Raw genomic sequence first — 21,857 nt, forward strand, 5'->3', positions numbered from 1 at the left:
TGACTCTAAATCTTCCCACTCTATTCCAGTGAATTTTTCACCCTGCTCCACACTCAAGTAAAGAAATAATAAATGCTATTCACTGGCAAATCAGAGATTTCTCTAACCAGACATATTCTTCCACATGGAGGAGAGGAGTGTTACTGATGTTAAAAAAAAAAAAATGAAAAAATTTTAGATGCATGCAAGAGAATAGAAAAAAGATCAGGAGCCTCAAAAAACGTAAGAAAGTGTTCTGTCAAATTTAATATCTATTTTGTATATTTTATATACTTTATAAAAACAAAACTTCCCAGTTTCATGCACAGTCTTCTTTTTCTGACTTTTGCATATGATAATATCGATGATGACAATAATAAAAGTTAACAGTTATGTAGTACTCACTGTACTCAGGCCCTGGGCTAAGCGCTTCACAATTATTATTTCATGTGATCCTCACAACAACCCAGAGAGGGAGGTGTTATTACAATCTCCATTTTACAGAAGAATAAACTGAAGCAAACTGAGGTCGAGTGACTTGCCCAGGATCATACAGCTAGGAAGTGTCTGAGGTCTGATTTGAACTCAGATCTTCCTAAATCCAGGCCCTGTGCTTTATACACAATAGCACCTAGCAGCCCCAAAGCATGATTTGTCAATGTCTGTTAAGTTCACAAATAATAATAATTTAATTTTTAAAAAACAAAAGTTGTATTGGCCAAGAACATAAATAAGATCAAGCAGGATTTAAATAAATTTACGAATGGTGAATGCATAAAGATGATTTAAAGAATTGAAGGATGTTGAAGGAAATACAACCTCAGTCTAAAGGGAAGCACAGAAATCAAAGCCTGATGAGACCTGAATCAGTCTCCAAGTAACCTCTCTCTCTATCACTGATATTGGTGATCCTCCTCTCCCTCCATGATACTGTTCTTTGTTTTCCTTCCCCTTGTCTGAATGCTCCTTTGCACTCAGAGTTTTGTCTGCTTTATAACTACTCCCTGTGTGTATCCCCCAGGGTTCTGTCCCTCTTCTCTTTGTTCTCCATACTATGTTGAGAAAAACCAATACCTTTAATTTACAAGGAAGGGAAACTCCAATATTCAGTGGGTCTGGAAAATCCATGAGTGAGGCAAGATAATCATATCAAATTTTGGGGAGAGTGGGGGAGTGAAGGAGCTTCAAAAAAGAGGGCAGCTGTAGTAAGATGGGATGAGCAAAAGGACTAGTTCTTTATACTGTAATTGTGAGGATCTTTATGAACAACCAATTATACTAAGGGTATGTTATGATGTCTTCTTTGGACTGCTTTTATTATAGTAAACCCCTCCTAAGGAAGGTGTTATGTCTTTTTGTTAAAAAAAAAAAAAAAGTTTCGAATTCCACCTGATTTGAGACTGAAAGCCGAAAACAGTTTTTGATATTGGTAAGAGCTAGATTGACTCAAAATCTTTCCTCTGCAAAGGTGGATAAATGTATGCATGGATATATATATATGTATATATATATATATATATATATATATATATATATATATATATATATATATATATATATATGTATGAACACCTGTGAGCATATTGAGTCAATGGATTCCCAACGTCCTCATCTGCTACTGTGGCAATGTTGGACATCAAAGAATTTTAATAAAAGATTGTGCCAAAGTCCTTCAGATTTATATTATCCAGCTCAAGTTTCACTTATAAAAACCTATATAATTCTGTACATAATGCTGTAGTTCCTGATAAGTCTGAAACTCCTGCCGTTTCTTTTTAAAGGATTGGTCTATATACTAAGGTCTCTAGTTTTCAAAACTCTGAATAAAAGATTTTGCAAAGTAAAGATTTAAAAATAAGTCACTTTTTTGGACATCAAGCCCTAGGTTTTTAAAATCAGCTCTCTAATGAAGGAAACTCCAGGACAGCTGACTTTACCTCCCTTGACCCTGGCTCACTCGTCCTTAATCACAAAGGAAGGAGCTGGTCTAGCAGATCATGGACATGCCTCCCAGTTCTAATATCCTAGGATTCTGGGCCATGTGGGGCAGTGAAACAATGGAAGAGTTCTGAGGCAGACGGGCTCAATGTCTTTTTTCCTTTCCTTCTAGACCCAAAGTCTCCATTCCTCTCCTCTCATGCACTTCTCGAATTCTTCCCATCTGACTTCCAACTCCATCTCTCAAATGAAACTGCCTGTTCCAAAATATCAACTCCAAATGCCAAATCCCAAGACTTTTTCCTCCATACTCTCAATGGACTGAACACCAGGGATCAGCTCTCCTCCTCCTCCCTCCAATTTTCCTCTGGATCTTCTCAACACTCTTCTTGCTTGGTCCCTTGGCCTCTTCTTAGATTCCTTTGCAGGATCATCATCCATTTTCTGTCCAGGAATATCTCCCAAAGCTCTGTACTGGGCCCCTTCTCTCTTCCTGTTATACTATCTTGCTGGATAATCTTACCAACTCCTAGTAGATTAGTTATCATCTAGACTCAGAAGATAACCAGATGGAGGTGTATATCCTAACTCTTCTCCTGAAGACCCTCCCACATCAACATGACCCATAGGCACTTCAAACTCCACATATTCAAACAGAATTCATTATGCTCCCCCTAACCCTCCTTTCACCTCCCACTTTTCCTATTACTAGACAGAGTACCACCAGCCTCCTAACCACCCAGCTTCACAGTCTCAGTTACATATCCAGTCTAGTGTCAAATCTTGTCATTTCTACCTGGGCCTGGAATCAGGGAGATCTGAATTCAAATTTAGACTCAGTCACTTACACATTACATAACTCTAGGCAAGTCATTTAACCTCTGCCTGCCTCAGTTTCCTCAACTGTAAAATCAAGATGGTGATACTGCTTCTGGAGTCTCAGGGTTATGGGGGGGGGGGATCGAATGAGTTACTGTGATGTGTCTGGCCCATGGCTAAAACACAGCAGCTCCTAATTTTGTCTCTTATCTCTCCCCACTCCAATTCACCCTCCAAAGCTGCAAGTCATGTTCCTAAAGCACAATCTAATGGCATCGTGCAGGCACACACACGCATGCACACACACACACACACAACACTCCCAGAGATCCCTCATCACCCCACATGCACAGTCCCCCATCTCACTTCTACATTCTCCCTGGCCTTCCCAGCTCTCATGGGAGCTCTCTTCTGCACTTATTTGTATAGACCCAGGCTCTCTTCAGTGCTTCTTAGGACATTCTCCTTTGGCCTTTGCCCCTCCTCCCCCATCCCCACCCAAAACTGGACCCTGGTACCAGATAAATGCCAGTTGATTGACTGACTCCAAGTTACTGGGGTTAGTCCCTGAAGATACCAAAAGAGAGCTTGGCCATTCAATTCAATAGCCTAGGCCACACTTTCCTTTTTGGCTCAACTGATTACAATGAATTTTTCAAAGAAAGTCAGTGCTTAGCCCCACCCTTTCTCCTCCTCAGCAAGACAAAATGACAGGTGGGAGAACAGGCTGAGCCCAGGAGCCAAGGCAGAAGGGAAGGACGGGCACCTGACTGGGGCTAAGGAGAAGAAACCTGCTCAACATGTTCTAAAGAGCACATGACTGGGGGTTCCCCGGCTTCACACAATCCAGAAAGGGAACAGACCGATGCCGGAAATATCTATTCCAAACCACCAAGATTCGGTTCCTCCCTTCTCCTCTGGGGTGGAGATCAGAGAAGCTCAGAATCCCGTTGCTCAGCCTGCAGCTCTCCTGTTCAATCATTTCTGAGATCTTTAAGTTTCATGTTTGACCCCATTTTCTATACTATACGGCTTGAGGAATTCGTTAGCATTTGTCATGACTATTATCCATGTTTAAATTTAATCAACCTAAATTGTAGGTCAAAGAAAGAGGAAGATTAAAAAAGTAGGAAAAATTCATCTTCCCAAGGGGCAGTTAGGTGGCTCAGTGGATAGAGCACTGGTCCTGGAGTCAGGAGGATCTGAGTTCAAATCTAGTCCCAGACACTTGATACTTAGTAGCTGTCTGATCTTGGCAAGTCACTTCAACCCACTGCCTAGCAAAAAAATAATAATTCATCTTCCTTCCTTCCTAAGGAATTGACCCAAATACAAAGTCACTTCTGGATAAACTGGAATTGGACAGGATTAGTCCAGTTGCATTAAACCAAGTTACAAAAAGGGTGATTATACTACCATAAAGGCCTATTCATTTCAACCTGAATTTTCTAGATCCTTGAATTAAAGAGATTGAGACACTAAGTGACAGCTTCTAATACATAACATTCATAACTGAATCCATATTATGTTTGCCTAAAGTAAAAGGTATATTGCTGGGCATACAATAAATCTTTAACCATAAAAGAAAAAATCTCTCAAACTGTACTGGCCTTGGGTCTTCCTCCCTCCCTGAGCTCTCTGCAGCTCTACCTAATAAACAGGTAACACTGGGTAATTTCTTGGGTTGTTGGATGTCTGTTTGGTTTGGGGTGGGGGGAGGACCAGAAATTGTGAACTACAAGGGTGTGGTAACAGGAACTTCCCCAAGAAAATGGGCATATAATTCATTCCACAAGGTGCAACCCATAGATCAGGTACTCGCCAAAACCTAAGTTTTTATAGTCAATTTACAGGTCAAAGTCCTTACCCAGACCCAAGCCAATGCCATAGAAAGGATGGTACAATGAAAAAGAAACTGCTCCTTAACACTTCTCTAACCTAGGCTAAATCACAATTTCTCTAGGTCTCAGTTTTCCCACCTGAAAATGAGGGAGCCAGCCTAAACTGAACTCTCTAAAGACCCTTTGAGTTCTCCATCTATGATCTCACGTGGACAAGAGTTGTCCATTTCCTTAATAATATAAAAATGATAATAGTTATCATTTCTTTAGTGCTTTAAGGTTGGCAAAGAACTTTACAAATATTAACTCACAACCAGCCTGGGAGGTAGGTACCATTATATCCTCATCCTACAGATTGGGAAACTGAGGCAGGCAGCAGTGAAGTGATTTGCCTCAGGTTGGAGACCAGATTGGAAACCAGGTGTAGAGTTCCAACATCCATGTCTTACTCTGTACCTAAAATTTGGATCTCAGCAGATTCCAAACTGAGTAAAGATGTAAAGAAGCTAATGCCATTCATTTCAATAAACCTTTATCAAGCACTTTCTAGGCACAAAAGGCCAGGCTACGGCAGAAAGACTAAGATAACACCAGTTCATTCAGTCCTCAACAAGTTTATAATCCAGCCCAGATTTCTGATGATTGGAGGGGTGAAGAAGGCTAAGAAAATGGGGGAAGGGTTGTCCATTTTTGTGTTCCTGGCAATTGGCAGAGAGCCCCCACATAGCAAGTGTTTAATTTACTGCCTGCTGACTGACAACTGACAGTACTATCAAAATCAGGTTCATTTCTTTCTGAAATTGTTATATATATTTATCTACCTTGAAAGATTTTTTTACTTTTTGAAGAATTAGAGACAATAAAAGATCCAATCCATTTTTTAAAAAATCATGGTTCCAACCTCATTATTATAATATGATTTTGATATCTCCAAACTTATCCCCCCACACACACACACGTTAATCCATTCCCAGGTCAAATATAACAACTTTCCTAGTCATTATAAGCCAACAGTCTCCGTCATTCTCATTTATATACTGGATCTCAGTCCTTCAAGAGTAAAAAAATTAATACACTGTATTTTTCTAGGATTAATCTGTTTTAAGGCAGGAAGGAATCTTCCTAGACAGAAGATTCAGTATAATCCTAAATAATTTAATCCCCACAAAAAACCTGTCATGACCTTAAAAAATTAACTAGGCCCTACTTACTCAGAGAACACATACTTTTACCAACCTCAATGAGCAGCAATACAGTCAAGAACTAAGAATACACATCCAAGTGCATGGGTAGACACACGACCACAGTGGATACTAGACATGGCTGCTAGAAGTGGCCAGTAGGTCGAACTCTACACCTGGCTTCCAATCTGGTCTCCAACTTGAGTTAAGTCACTTCCCTGCTGCCTACCTCAGTTTCCCAAATTCCTAAACTTCATGGTTTTGAAACCTAGGAAAGGTGGGAGACATTTAAGGCCCATACCCAGTCTATACACAAAGGCAGAGAGTAGCTCAGAAGCAGCCCTGAAAACAAGAGTAATAAGAAGGGGAGGCAGAAGAAGACAGTGCAAAGCCTTCAGGAACATTTCTATAAGAGACAAAGGCCACTCATGCCTCCTCTGAATGCTGAAGACTGATAAAGCAACACTATGCAGCCTTAGAACCTGTCCCCTGGGGTCTAGAATTAGGACCTCTGGGGCCTCTCTTGTCTCAAATGTTTAAGGAGAGAGCTGGATTAGCTGATTTCTGAGGTCCCTTCCAGATGTAAATCTATGGCTGGTAGGAGTGTGGACTGCTGCAAACCCTCTCTCCTCAGGGTTGGTTTCCTATGAAGACAGGGATGTATGTAAAGCTATACTGGAAAGTGACAGCAATGAGGGGAAAATGAAGCATCAATAATATATTTTGAGCACCTGGAGAACACTACAAGGAGCTCCTCGATGGTCTCCTGCTCTCCTCTGAGCCTGCCCTCACCTCCCACAGTCTGCTTGCAGGGCTGCCTGCCTCAAGCCTCCCCCCCCCAAGCAGGCCATCGTTCGTTCAGCTGTCCAATTGATCATCCAAATGTTAACACAGTTCTCCCCATGTCAGTGATTCCCTAACAGCTCCAGGATCATATTTAAATTCCTCTTTTTGGTATTCAAAGTCCTTCACCAACTGGTTCCTTCCTCTTTTCCTATATCTTCCTCCCATCAGGTCTCTTTTCATCTAGGGATGATGGTGTTCTTGCTGCTCCTCAACAAGCTCTAAGTTTTACTTCAATCAGTTTGACTTTATTCAAATCCTAGATAAAATCTCATTTTTTTACAAAACCTTTCCTGATCTCCCCTAGTGTATACCTCATATTCTGATAGCACCTTTCCTTGTAAATATATATATATATATATATATATATATATATATCACAAAATGAAAGATTAAAGTGTTACTAGACTGAAAACAAAATGAAAACCAAACTCCTTAGAAAACCGATTCCCTCCAAAAAAGTTATCATCTCCCAAGATCCAAATGGTGTCTCAGTCATTTAGCATACCAACTAGTCGGTCCTTTCCCTGCTATTCCCAGCAAGCATTCCTTCTTAACTTCTTCCTTCAGTTAACCATTGCCTACCTCCCCCCATTCCCCCCAGCTGGGCAGTAGCCAGCAAGCACTGTCAAAGGCAAAACTTGACTTCTGTCTTCTCTTATTTCAGGCAGGCTCCATTCACATTTGGGAGAAACCATTTCAACAGAGGACAAAGAGTTCTGTCACACCTCTGATGAACGAGTTCCACCTGAGGCACCTACTCTCCCAGTGGCTAGTTTCCACAGTCACTCTTGCTGGAAAATGCAGGCTTCACAAAAGTTCAACCAAGGAACAAGAGGCTCCCAAGGAGACTTCAAGGCAGGTCCCAGGTTTGAATAGAGTGACTATTACTACTATTATTACTACAGAGTCTTTCTCTCTGTGACCCCTGCATGAGGTTGGACTTCCCAAAGAGGCATTCTCCTCTTCAGCAGTCAATCAAGCACACCAATTTCTGCCAAACTGTTGTCCAAAAATACTTAAGAATCCCTCAAAGCTACTGGATGAGGAGATTCAAATCATACAAGCAGGAAAGCTAGGGAAAGAAAGCCAGTATTCTTCAAATTCTCCAAATCTTCCCATTTATAGGTTCAAATGAAAAAATTCACTATAAGAAGAATAAAACAAATGGTCTGACAATTACTGAAAATATCATCTCACATTTTCAAACTGATAGAGGCTTACAAAATACTCCAATATATTCCTTATTTGATTCCCACATTAATTTTTCAAGGTCAGTGAATTTCCAAGCCAGAAGGGATCTCTAGTCCAACATATAACAGCAAAAAAAAATTAGTAGCCTTTTTGCCATAAAAAAAATCTTATCTTTTCTTGAAGGACCAGGCACCTACTATCTTCCAAACCAGACCATTCCACTTCTAGTTAGGTCTAATTTTTAGGAAATTGTTCCTTATATCAAAGTCTATACTTGCCTCTCTGCAACTTCAACCTACTCCTCTCTGGCTTTTATCAATGTTATTTCTACATACAGTGCCCAACAGAGTAGAGCAGACTATCATCTCCTTAATCCCCAAAACTAAGAATTTGAATGCAATCCAAGATTACATTTGGCCCTAGGGTTGTCCTTGTCACTGAGCTTAAAAATTCACCAAAACTCTAAAACTTCTTTTAGAAAAACTATTAAATTATCATAGTCCCTAGGTTATGTTCAACTTCAAAAGTAATAAGATTTTATTCCTATTAAATTTTATACTGTTTCATTTGGCCCAAATTAGTCTGATAGCCAATCTTGTTATTGCTGTCTCCTTTGTGTCATGTGCAAAACTGATATGCAAACCTTTGTCCAAACCATTGCTAAAAACAAAAAAGTAGCAGAGGAGTCAATCAAATCTACTGGGGCACTCCGCAAAAAACTCCCTTCCAAGCTGAAATGTATATTAATGCTTTCTCTTCATTGCTATCTACTAAACCAGTTTCAAATCTAACTGAGCTACTATTATCTAATCCACATCTTGCAAACTCTTCCACAAGAATACTACAAGGATAATAACAATATATCAAATGCTTTGTTAAATTCTAAGTAAACTGCCACATTCCCTTGACCTATTAGCCTATCAACACTATCAAAAAAGGAAGCAAGATTAATCTAGCATGATCTGTTTTAGGTAAATCTATGCTGGATCTTTATGATCCACTTCCTTTTCAACATGTTCACTATCTCTTTAATAATGTATTCTATAATTTTTCCGGGAATCAAATTCAAGCTTAATGACCAACATTTCCTAAATCCATTCATTCCATTAAAAAAAATCAGGCCATTTGCTTTCCTAGTCCTTTAACCTCTCTAGTTCTCCACAGTCTTTCATCTATCACTGAGAGTGTTTCAGCAATCCTAGCCACCAGTTCTTCCAATAGCTGGGTAAGGGGAGGAGGTTTCAAGGGAAGCAAAGTGTTCTCTTAATCATTACTTTTTTGTTAATTATTTATGTTATTTATTATTTTCTGTCAATGTCCTGTCATTTCAGAGCAACAACTCTATCCTCTCTTCCCCAAAATATATATATATATAATTCCTTTACTCAAAGGGCTACCTAGGCTAAATGCAAACTTCTCAGTCTCCACAGCTTTGGTTCTAAGCTACTTTTTCAGTTTTTTTTCACATACTCTGTTCCAGTCAAACTGGCTACTCAACATTCCATTCCTCACCCTCTATGTGTAAATAGGATGGGCTCTCCTCCAGGTCTGAAATGCTCTCTATCTTTTCTTCACCCACTTAGAATCCCTGGCTTCCCTCAGTTGCTCTCACTCTCTCCCTTCTTTAAATTACTTTCTACTTACCGTTGAATGTTAGAATGTAAGCTCCTTGAGAACAGTCATTATTTCAATGACCTCTATAGCTGAAGCACCTAGCACATTTTGGGAGAGACTTTCCATAAAAGTGAAGAATATATCATGTGTGAAAATTTCCTCCCCCAATACACATCAGTAAACCATCTGCCTCTTAGAGACTGACAATATAAAGAAAGGACCTGTCCCTCACACACTCAGGATCTGCCAGAGCCAAGACTTGGCCCAAGAGGTGGACTTTGAGCTGTGCTTCTATTCACTACCCCTGCTGCTGACACCTTGCACACACACCCAAGTGTTTGCTGAATTGAACTGTCTACAGCCTTATATAAATCCTCCATGGAAGACTCAAGTCAGAGTATTAAATATATTCTTCTTGTTCCTACAGATGCCAGGCTAACACAAAGACTGTTAGTCCATTGACTAACCCCTCATTCCCAATACCTGACTGGCCTACCTCCTTTTCCCATCATCTCCTTCCTGAATATTATCTATTGCATGACTTCTTCTGTTCTAGCCATTACTGAAAATTTGCTGGAACTTATATTTGTGAGTTTTTCAAAAAATCATTTTTAGTGATATCATCTTTCCCATTTCTTAGAAAATTTTCCTGTCTTTAAGATCCCATTTGAATTCTTACCCTAAGCATTGATTTCTTTTTTTTTTTAAATGCATTTGGTCAAGTCTAACTAACCTTTTTTGACTATCTTCTTAAATGTCACTTTCACTTTCTCATATTAGGTACTATGCTTTGTAAAGCCCAAATGTGATGGTTTTATTGTCATCAATGATGAGAAAAGCTTATTATAGAAATGCTGACAAATCTGTTCCATTTCATGTCTGCCCCTTGTCCATCTTCTAGTTTCATTCATATATGTTTCAGGATTGAACTGGCTTGGTTGAATCACTTACCATGTTTCCCATGAACTCATTATCCTCATTACTGCTTTTCACTGGTTTGCTCTGTGTACTCCAGGTACACAGAAATAAGGGTCTCTACTAGGAGGTCTTCAGCAGAAAGGTCAACTGACTTGCCAAAGGTCAAAGACTTTTATGTAGCATAGGAAATATTAGGCAGAGAAAAATGTTATGTTAATAAATAATTAATCTGCTCCCTCTGTGCTGTTCATGTCAAATAGTTACTCTAGGCCCTTCTGTGCCAGCCTTTCATCAAAGAGATTTCATTTAGTGTATCTGACTTCCATCCCAATGTTCTCTAAATAGACAATTTCCATTATTATCTAAAGAGAAGTCACCTAGAGCAGAATACTGGTGCCTCAAAAAGTCATTCACCAAAAGGGGCTAATGAGACAAGGACCACCATAACTCCTTTTAAAAATCCTTACTCTCTTTCTTACTCTTTGCTAAATTTCCCTAAGAAATCTAGCCCATACAACTGCTGAATCTCTTCTGACCACAGTAGTATGAATAAACTTTTGTGTCTCTCTATCTCAAAGTTAAAAGCACTTTCATGATTGGGACCAGAGACAAAACTAAGATGCTTAGCCCAGTAAACTTTCTACTCCTTCTATAGAAGCAGGGTATTCGTTCTTTCCTTAAAAGCTCCTGGTGAATATACATTTTGAATGCTCCGGTGTCACACTAAAGTATCAAGCTCAACTAAATTAATAAATTCTGCATTTGTACCAATTTATAGTTTAGTCAATACCATCTTTCTAGTATATGTTGTGCCTGTTTGATACATAATTTATTTTATGCAAATCCTTTAGGTCAAAAAATGCCCAAGATTTTGGGGAAAGGATTACTCTGTATCACCAAAGTAATACAGAAGAGTCATACTGAGTCCTTTCTGTCATATATGAAAAAAATCTCAAATACTGAAAGGGAGTCTAATTAAGACTCACTCTATTTTAATTTATTTTTTTAGGTTTTTGCAAGGCAATGGGGTTAAGTGGCTTGTCCAAGGTCACACAGCTAAGTAATTATTAAGTGTCTGAGGCCGGATCTGAACTCAGGAACTCCTGACTCCAGGGCCAGTGCTCTATCCACTGAGCCACCTAGCTGCCCCTAAGACTCACTCTAAATCAAATGCAAGTCAGAAGGGCAGAGTCCTTGTTTTCCAAGTATCCTATATATTCCAATCAAGCTTCAAACTCAGAATACCTGTCTTTTTACAAGAAGCAAAAAGGTCTTCAAACATAGAACCATTTAGAAGTAATATAAGTAAAAGGAAGTTAATATAAGTAAAAGGAAATTTGGATGGAAAACACTGCCTTTGGCACATCACTTATTCAAGTTTTCAATTTCAGAACAGTTTATGAAACCAGACCCCACAACTTTATTTTCTGTTCTTTCAATCTTTTATCTAAAATGTTGATTAATATTAGGGGTAACAGAAGCCATATTCATTTCTATCAAGAAAATAAAAGGAAGGAGGCCAAATTCTAAGGAGTTCCAATTTGATTCCAATTTCCAGAGCAAAAGGGGGGGCAGAGTGAATGGCAGGTAGCAGGAAGCAAGATGTATAGGGGGAAAATGGCCAGGCTGAGGTGAGGCACCCTAATTTAGGTCTGGGGAAAGTGAAATATAATGGGTTCTCACCAATCAAGTTTCCCTAGCCTCAAGGAGGGAGTTCCAAAAGAGTTATTTAATTTCCCCAGAACATGGTCTCAAGAGGTTGAGTTTGGAGGAATCAATGCGGCAGACTGCATGGCAAAAAGATAACCAAAAGTGAAATGTGATCATTTTCAATGACTTTAACATCCAAGAAGAGGCCCTTTTAAACAACCACAGACCCCCTGCTTCCAGATGATCCCTTTACTGCTTCAAATGCAATGACCTTAATCTCCCCACCACTTCAGTTAACCCATGGATAATGGCTACATCCATCACCAGTCTTTTGGCAAGGACTATAGTATAATGAAGAGAGTATTCAGCTCAAAATCAGAAGACCTGGATTTGATTTGCAGTTGATACTATTTATGAGCCCCTGGACAAATCACTTCACCACTATGTACCTCAAATCCTCATCTATAAAATCCAGATAAAAATCTTATAAAAAGCAGAAATGGCTTCTTCACACACTGGCCTCCTGCAGCTGTTATTGTAGAAAAGCACTTGGAAAATCTTAAAGTTCTAGAGAAACAAGAAGTATTCTTATCACTCCAGATAACTTTATTTTCAAGCTCTTGAACTCATAATCTCTCTGCCTTCTACCTCTTCTCCTTACCTTCTAACTCTCCTGGTTCTCCTGACAAACCTGCTCTTCCTCATCCAGCCATCTAAATACATTGAAACAGCATAATGTATACAGTCCATAGGGTTCTAGACTTGGAGTGAGGAAGACCTGTATTCAAAACCTGTTTCAGACACTCATGTAATTTAACTTCCCCATTTCCTGATCTGTAAAATAACAGGGTTAAAACATAAGGTCCTTTCCAGCTCTAAATCTAGGACCATATAAAATTTGATTCTATTCTCTTTTTCTTAGTCTATTACTCTGTTCCAGGCTTTATTCACTTTCCACTTGACCTATAAACCCCATGGACAGCCATTTCAAGAATGGAATCATCAGCACCCTAGAATCCCTTCCCTATAATATTCCCCTTCCAACCTCTTCTAGGATCCCCTGCTTCAATGTTAATTCCAATTTTTTTCTTTTTGCAAGGCAGTGGGGTTAAGTAACTTGCCCAAGGCTACACAGCTAGGTAATTATTAAGTGTCTGAGGCCAGATTTGAACTCAGGTACTCCTGACTCCAGGACTGGTGCTCTATCTACTGCGCCACCTAGCTGCCCCTAATTCCAAATTTTAAATAAAGTCTAATAACTGTTTTTTTTTCTATTTCTATACTATCTACTATCCAATAGATTAAAAAAAAAGTCATCAACTGGTTCCACTGGGTTCCATGAAAGGCATTTCCACTGAGCCCTCACTACTACATATCAATTATTTTACTAATCGGTTGATACTTGAATATATTTCCAGGCTAAGTCAAGTCTTTTCTACTCTTTTCCAGTCTTCAACTGCATCTCTTATTCTGGACAAGCAAGAAGGTTATTGGGATCTTGTTCACATTCTCTCCAAAATTTCTCTATAACCTCAGTTACTGAAGATGTTTAGCGTGAAAAAGATGACTGAGAAAAGACTATCTCTTGACCCAATGGCCCGAGCAATGAGTGAAGACTACAGAAGAAAATTTAGGTGTGATATAAGATAGTTTTCTAATAATTGGAACGATACAAAAACCATACAGGCTAGTCAGGGAATTCCCTGTCTGAGTAGGTCTTTAAGCTGAGGCTGGAAGACCCCTTGGTTAGGGTTGTAATATCATAGGAAAAATGATTATTGGGGTCCTTGTTAGCAACAACTCACATTTAACATGAAGCTTTGAGGTTTTCACAAGACCTGGGCTTTGATCTCACCTCCTCTGACATTTCCTGGTTGAGTGATCCAGGTCAAGACACCTTACCTCTCTCAACCAGTTTCATCATGACAAAATGGGTTAATAATAAGTTCCCTGCTGAAATCAAAGGGTTCTTGGGAAGGTCAGATGATAGAATGCATGTAAATCTGTGTGTTATGGAAAAACAAAACCCCCAACCTCTAAGAAGAATTCAGTGCTCCCCCAGAGACCCCTGTAGAAAGCTGAAAATACACCAGAAAGAAGCCTAACAAGAGAAAATCCAAAAGAAGTTCTGACTCTGAGGTCCTCCATCTAGTTCAGGACTTTTGAAAGCTGCAAAGACTCCAGAGACAAACCATGGTAGACGAGGAGCAGCATCCAAGCAACCAAGTCAGTGCCATGGTTAAGCCAGGGTCCAGGCAGCCTTCCATGTCACAGAAGCACATATGGTTGGAGACAGTTTATGCTTAGTCCTTCATATCCCAGATAGCCAGAACTTCATGGGGCAAAAGCCAAGGAGAAGCCCCTCAGCCACAGAAGTCACCAGAGCAGCAAGGGAAGCACAACATGGGATCCAAACAGGAGGTGGCTTCTGGGGAAGGGGACATTGGGATGGGGCATGTCAGGGTTCCAGCAAGCAGTGGAGACAACTAACCCCTACTTACCCTACAAAACAGACTAAATCCTATAGGACAAAAAAAAAAAGACCTTTCACAGAAAAAAAGGATTTTTCAAGTACTCCTGATGAAGAAACAGAGTGAAGAGAAAAACTAGAAAAGGAAAAACATTTGAATTTTGAGAGCGGTTTATATGGAATGTTAAAAGAAAGGCTTACAAACTGATAAGGGGAAAAGAAACAAATGTCCTTCGGAGCCCTATGTCTCCAAAGGTCCTAGAAGGCCTGGGAGGTGGTTTTGTGCTCTTCTGATGGTTTTAAAGAGAAGGAAAGAAGATGGAGATGGTGGTTGTGAGGTTCAAATACGATGATATTTGTAAAGCACTTAGTCCCTGGCCTGGCATAAAGTAGGCACTTAATAAATGTTTGCTCCCTTCCTCCCAAACTATCTCACACACACACACACACACACGATGAAGAATAAAAAAAATAAAGAGTGGGAAAAGAGACAGCCTATGAACCCACTGTCACCTGAACAAAAGAAACAATGCACTCACCCGTACACACAAGAGTCTAGTGTAGATGCATTCAACTTAACAGAGAACTCGGAAGGAACAGGGAAAAAAATGGAGAGATGGAGAGAAAACAGGATCAATGAAGAGTCCTAAGAGCAAAGCAATCTCACTCCAACAAGGGAGGAGGGAATGTGCAAAAGCTACTGGGGAAGGAGGGAGAGGGTTGAACACTGGTGATTATAATTGGGGAGGCGAAAGAAGGACAGGAGAAACAGGGAAACCTTGTAAAGAGAGGAGTTGAAGACAGAGAGGAACAAGAACAAAGGGGAAAAAAGGGATAAAATATGCTCTTAACAAATCTGTCTGCTTCAAGACTGCCCTCAAGAGTTCTTTAGGTTAGGGCAGCTAGGTGTCGTAGTGGATAGAGCATCAGCCTTGGAGTCAGGAGGCCCTGAGTTCAAATTTAACTTCAGACACTTAATAATTACCTAGCTGTGTAATCTTGGGCATCACTTAATCCTATTGCCTTGCAAAAAAAAAAAAAGAGTTCTTTTGGCTAGGACCAGTTGATGTGTAAATGGGAATGTGGATTTTGTTTTTAAGTACTGATTGGTATAAATGGTTGATGAAGACTCTACCAATCTTAAAGTTCTTTAATTCTATGATTCATTAATTGAAGATTCCCTGATTCCGAGTTCAGTACCCTTTTTACTAGACCAAACTACAAGTGTATGAGTTCCCTTCTATTAGATTTTTTCCTTCTTTCCTTTGTCAAAATTAATACTCTTCCTTTTAATCAGAATATAGGAGAAAAGTCATTGAACTTCCAATTCAAAGAGTCTGGGTTTTAATCTAGACTATAAATACTAGTTATTGAACAACAAAAACCAATGCAGCCAGGATTAGAAAGGAAGCAGAAAATGGAGGAGAAATTTTTATGGCAACTTTCTCTGATAAAAGCTTCATTTCTCAAATATGCAGAGAACTGAGTCAAATTTATGAGAATAGAAGTCATTCCCCAATTGATAAATGGGTCAAAGAATATGAACAGGCAATTTTTAAATGAAGAAATCAAAGCTATCTAAAGTCATATGAAAAAATGCTTTATCACTACTGATTAGAGAAATACAAATTAAAAGAACTCTGAGGTACCACCTAAAACCTATCAGACTGGCTAATGTGGCAGAAAAGAAAAATAACAAATGTTGGAGGGAATATGGAAAAATAGAGATACCAATGCACAGTTAGGAGAGTTGTGAACTGATCCAGCTATTCTGAAGAAAAATTGGGAATTATACCCAAAGGGTTTATAAAACTGTGCATACCCTTTGGTGCAGCAATACAACTCACTACTAAGACTATACCCCAAAGAGATTGAAGGAAAAGGAAAAGAACCTGTATACAAAAATATTTATAGCAGCTTTTTTTGTGATAGCAAAGAATTGTGATAGAAAATAATTGTGCTATAAGAAATGATAAGTAGGGGCAGCCAGGTGGTGCAGTGGATAGAGTACCAGCCCCTGGAGTCAGGAGGACCTGAGTTCAAGGCGCCTTAAATAGATAAAATTTAAAAAAAAAAAGAAATACTAATGACTTGCATGAACTGATGACAAAGTGAAATAAGCAGAAGCAGGAGAACATATTCAGCAATACTGTTCAATGACAATTGTGAGTGACTTAGCTATTTTCAGCAATACAATGATTCAAAACAATTCCAAAGGATTTCTGACAAAAAAAATGGTATCCACCTCCACAGAAAGAACTGATGGCATATGAATATAGACTGAAGCATACTTTTTTTCTTTACTCTATTATTTTTGGGTTTTCTGGTCTGTGGTTTCTTTTATAACATGATAGCACAGAATTGTCTTTCATGACTACACAATGTATAATTCATTTCAATTTTCAAAATTCAAGGAGGGGAGAGGGAAAGAAAGGAAAGAGGATTTGGGATTCAAAAAAATTTTAAATGTTAAAAATTTTTATTAACGTGTAATTGAAAAAATAAAATAAATTTTAAAAATTACTAGTTGTGTGACCATAGGCAAATTATTAACCACCTCTGTACATAAGTTTTCCCATCTGTAAGATTGGGATAATAATACTTGTATTAACTATCTCAAAGGGTTGTTATGAAGAAAGTGCTTTGTAAACAGATTATTATCAGTTATCTTCTCTTTCACACCATTTTGCTTTCTTCCTGACTCCTACCCCTGCCTTCTCTCTCCCCAATGCACTTGAATAAGCTTTTGCAGAGCAAATGAAGGGATGCCACAAACATTTTCAAGTCTCCCACATCCTAAAACAAAACTTCCTTTTACGTCATGTTAGTTTCCCCTTCTTTTCATTACCAAATCTATCTTCTACAATTCTTATCTCCTCACCTTGCACTGAAACTCCCAAGACAAATTCAATGGCCTTTTCTTAGGCCTTCTTCAATATTTCTGCATCACTGGACATTGTGTCTCTGTCTAGCAGTTTCCCCTTCTTTTCAATTCTACTGCTATTACCTTAATTCAGGGCCTCATTCAGGTTCATCTGAATAGCATTCTCACTGGCTTTCCTACTTCAACTTTCTCCTCCCTATATAAACCACCCTTCACTCTACCAGAATGATCTAACTAAATAAAATAAAACATTGATTATACCACCTTTCTCCTCAAAAGCTTTCCAAGGTTCTCTACTACTTACAGAAATTATTCTAAATTTGTTAGCATAACATTCATGATCCATCCTGTCCTACTTTATCTGGAAGATTTTATCTCCCCTTCCTTCCTTTCACACACCCCATGATCCAGCCAAACTAGACTACTTGCAGAACAGATGATAATAACAATGATGATGGGGATGTCCAGCATTTATAAAAGCTACTTAAGGTTTGCAACACTGTTTTAAAACTTTTGCTCATTACTGTCTTTATACCAGCTTTTCTCAAAATCCTGATGAATCCCTAGCTGTCAAAATCATGCTCACTCTCACCCAGCCTTAGCCTATCCAAAAGCAAACTCTGTAGCCCTCCTATCACTACAATCACCTGTGTGTGCTTTAGATCTGCCTCTGAATGAAAGCCTCTTGACCACAGGAACAGTGTCTTTTCATCAATGTATCCCTGTTATATACAATGTAGAGAGATATTCCATAAGCATGACATCTGAGCTCCAATTCATCTGAAACCTGGAACTCTCCCTATCTTCTTTCACTAACTTCCCTTTAATATCTTTTCGATAGTGGTTCCTTCCCTTCTTATTTAAATCCCTTACGTCTCTTCTAGCTTAAAAATTCTTAGGCATGGCTAGGTGGCACAGTGAATAGAGCACCAGCCCTGGAGTCAGGAGTCCCTGAGTTCAAATCCAGCCTCAGACACTTAATAATTACCTAGCTGCCTGGTCTTGGGCAAGCCACTTAACCCCATTTTGCCTTGCAAAATAACCTAAAAAAAAAAATATCTTGACTTTACTGCTTCCACTAATTACCACCTCATTTCTTTTCTTCCCTTCAACGAGAAATTTTTCTAACAAAAAATCCATAGTTTAACTCCTACAAGCGGGCTTCCATCCACAGAAGCAGCTCTCTTCTCAGTCACTAAATGATTTCCCTTTAATCAAATACAACTGTCTCTTATCGGTTCTGATCTTCCTGGATATCTCTGTGGAATCTCCCATTCGACCTTTTCCTTTATGAAATACTCACCAGCTTTCATCATACTGCACTAACATTGCTTAATTCCCACTTCTATCAGTCTTCTGCCTGTTTTGTGGGTTCCTCTTCTGCTTCCTCCTCCTAAATGCAGTCATCCTCATAGGCAGTTCCTGGGTCCTTGATTCTTTTTTGTCTTGACAAGTCTCTTTCATTCCAGTCACAGTTCATGTTCATTACCATCTCTATGTTATTGCTAAATGCTGCTGGTCCCCTCATTAAGTACCCAATCACAATTTTTCTCTCCTCTAAACTCATAGTGAATTATTATGTTTATTGCACAAATGATTATCTCATTTCTTGTTCTCTTCCTACTTCTTCTAAGGCTTGCCTCCTCAAAAATACTATAAACTTTAGAAACAAAAAGCACATCTCAGATACTACTCTATCGATCACAGCCCTAATATTGTGATGAGCATTAGTAGTTGTTCAACAATTATTTCATGATTACCAAATCTCTCACAGGAGAAGGAAGGCAAGAACAAAAGATTATTCAAAATAATTTGTATTTTGCTTTAGAAAGACTTTACAAATTTAAGTACTCTATAACCAATTTCCTTTAGAACCACGTCAATTAACCTGGAACCCAAGTTGCAGGAGAATAGAAACTACAAATAATCAACAAAGTGGATAAATAAGGAGTGTTCTTCATCCTAATTTGCCCAACAACATTCCAGCCCTCAGTCCCAAAGAAAAAAGGAAATACTCCTTAAAATTCATTATTCTGACAAACAGCAAGCTCAAGGTTCTTAAACCTGACTCTCCTGTAAGATAAGCAGTTAATTATCATTCTCCTAATAGTATAGTATGCATCCCAAGAGAATGACCAAACTCTTTAGTATAAACACAGCTGCTTCCTCAGTGCCAACTTTGCCAAACATTATAAACCTCTTTTTTCATAACATCCTTGAATAGGTTAAGAAGGGTCTGGCAGGGGCAGCTAGGTGGCAGGGTGGATAAAGCACCGGCCCTGGAGTCAGGGGTACCTGGGTTCAAATCCGGTCTCAGACACTTAATAATTACCTAGCTGTAAGGAGACTAATGGGAAGATTACTCTAATAGTCCAGATGAGAGGTGTAGAGCCAAGTCCATAAGTTTTATGAAATACAAGCTTCACAATCAGGGAAGTGGCTGTATGGGTGATGGAGGTGACAAGAAGGTGGAATTAAGAAGACTTGAAAAGGGGGCAGCTAGGTGGCACAGTGGATAAAGCACGGGCCCTGGAGTCAGGAATACCTGGGTTCAAATCCAGTCTCAGACACTTAATAATTTACCTAGCTGTGTGGCCTTGGGCAAGCCACTTAAATCCATTTGCCTTGCAAAAACCTATTTAAAAAAAAGGGGGTCTGGCAATCATTTCTCAAATACACAAAGAACTGAATCAAATTTGTAAGGATACAAGAAACTCTTCAATTGATAGTCAAACAATATGAACAAGCAGTTTTCAGATGATGAAATTAAAGTTACATATAAAGGCATATTAACAAATGTTCTATCATTACTGATCAGATAGATGAAAATTAAAATAATTCTGAGATACCAGCAAAGATTGGCTAATATGGGTGGCTAGGCGGTGCAGTGGATAGAGCACCAGCCCTAGAGTCAGGAGTACCTAAATTCAAATCCAGCATCAGACACTTAATAATTACCTGGCTGTGTGGCCTTGGGCAAGCCACTTAATCCCATTTGCCTTTCAAAAAAAAAAAACTAAAAAAAAAAAGATTGGCTAATATGATAGGAAAGGAAAATGATAAATGTTGGAGTAGAAATGGGAAAACTGAAATACAAATGAACTTTGATGGAGTTGTGAATGATCCAGCTATGTCCAAAGAGCAATCAAACTGTGCATACCAAAGATCATAAAAAAAGGAAAAGGATCTACAAGTACAAAAATATTTTATATAGCCCCTCTTTTTGTGGTGGCAAAGAACTGGAAACTGAGGGAATGCCTATCAATTGGGGAATGATTGCAGAAGTTGTAGTATATAATGCAACAATACTATACTGACCTAACAAAAAATGATGAAGGGGCAGATTTCAAAAAACCTGGAAAAACTTACACCAACTAATGCTGAGTGAAATGAGTAGAACCAAGAGAACAATATACACAGTGACAGCAACATTATGCAATTGTACAATGACTGACTTAGCTCTTCTCAGCAATACAATGATCCAAGACAATTCCAAAAGACTTCATGGTGAAAAATGCTATCCACATCCAGAGGAAGAGCTAATGGAGTCTGACCGAAGATCCTCTTCCCAGAAAACTTCAAGAGAGCCATTCTCATTCTTGAAGCAATTATAATGTTTCAAATGGAGGCAGGATGTTAAGATTTATAAAATTTAATTTATAAAAAACAGTAATCATGCAATAGTTTCCAGGGCCTATTTTTAGAGTCCCTGCAGTCCTTTATGTCTTTGTATATTGATGTAAATTGAGCAGTTGAATATATGGATTTAGCTTTTGACATTACTTTCCCATATTTCAAGTTCACATGCCATATGGTTCTTTTCTTTCCCATCTTTCTCTCTAATTTTCCCCTAAGCCCTTCTTTTATTTCTCAATTGTTTTCCACCTAGAACTTGGTAGGAGGCCTTTTACGTCCACAAAGTTAGTGACCTTTAATGACCTCTCCTTACCTTAAGAACAATTACCTATCACAACAGCATGACTTCCCCTCCAACAAGCTCCATGAAGCTTGTGAAAGGACTAGTACTTTCTCAGGCTCCAAGCATCTGCCAGACCAAAGCCAAACCCTTGGTTGGCAGCTGCCTCTCTCCATCACTCCTTCTGCTTTTAGTTACTCTTTCCAGTGACTCAACAGGAAGGTATTCAGAGTAAAGGAGAAATAAAGGCCTTTAGACAAGGCTTTTCCTCCACCCACAGTCCCCAAAATACAGCTCTTTGCCACATGATCCAACAGTTTCCCATCCAAATTGCCACTCCCGTCTGTGTGAGGTCACCAGTTAACAAAGAACAAGAAGCTGGGGAAGCATCTTTCTGCTAGAGAAGGAAGGGAAGCCAAAAAAAACCCCAGACTGTTCTGATGAAAAGCAATTAGGGGCCCCTCTTACCTGCCACAGAAAAAGCAACCATGACAGCCACTTCCAGAGAGATATTTGTTGAACAGGAGAGGAGGAGTGAGGTTAGAAAGGAAATTAACCCTTCAAAAACATCTCAGAACCAGCTTTGGAACTGGAAATGAGAAGATTCAGA

At 39.0% G+C, this 21,857-nt stretch overlaps 1 protein-coding gene across 1 annotated transcript in view; it reads right to left on the reverse strand.

Moving 5' to 3' along the window:
- Positions 1-21,857, reverse strand: part of IQGAP1 (IQ motif containing GTPase activating protein 1) — a 123,286-nt gene that overhangs the window by 93,619 nt on the left and 7,810 nt on the right. The window lies entirely within an intron of this gene.

The sequence above is a fragment of the Macrotis lagotis genome, chromosome 4 (genome assembly GCF_037893015.1).
Source record: "Macrotis lagotis isolate mMagLag1 chromosome 4, bilby.v1.9.chrom.fasta, whole genome shotgun sequence".
In the NCBI taxonomy this organism is placed as follows: domain Eukaryota; kingdom Metazoa; phylum Chordata; class Mammalia; order Peramelemorphia; family Peramelidae; genus Macrotis; species Macrotis lagotis.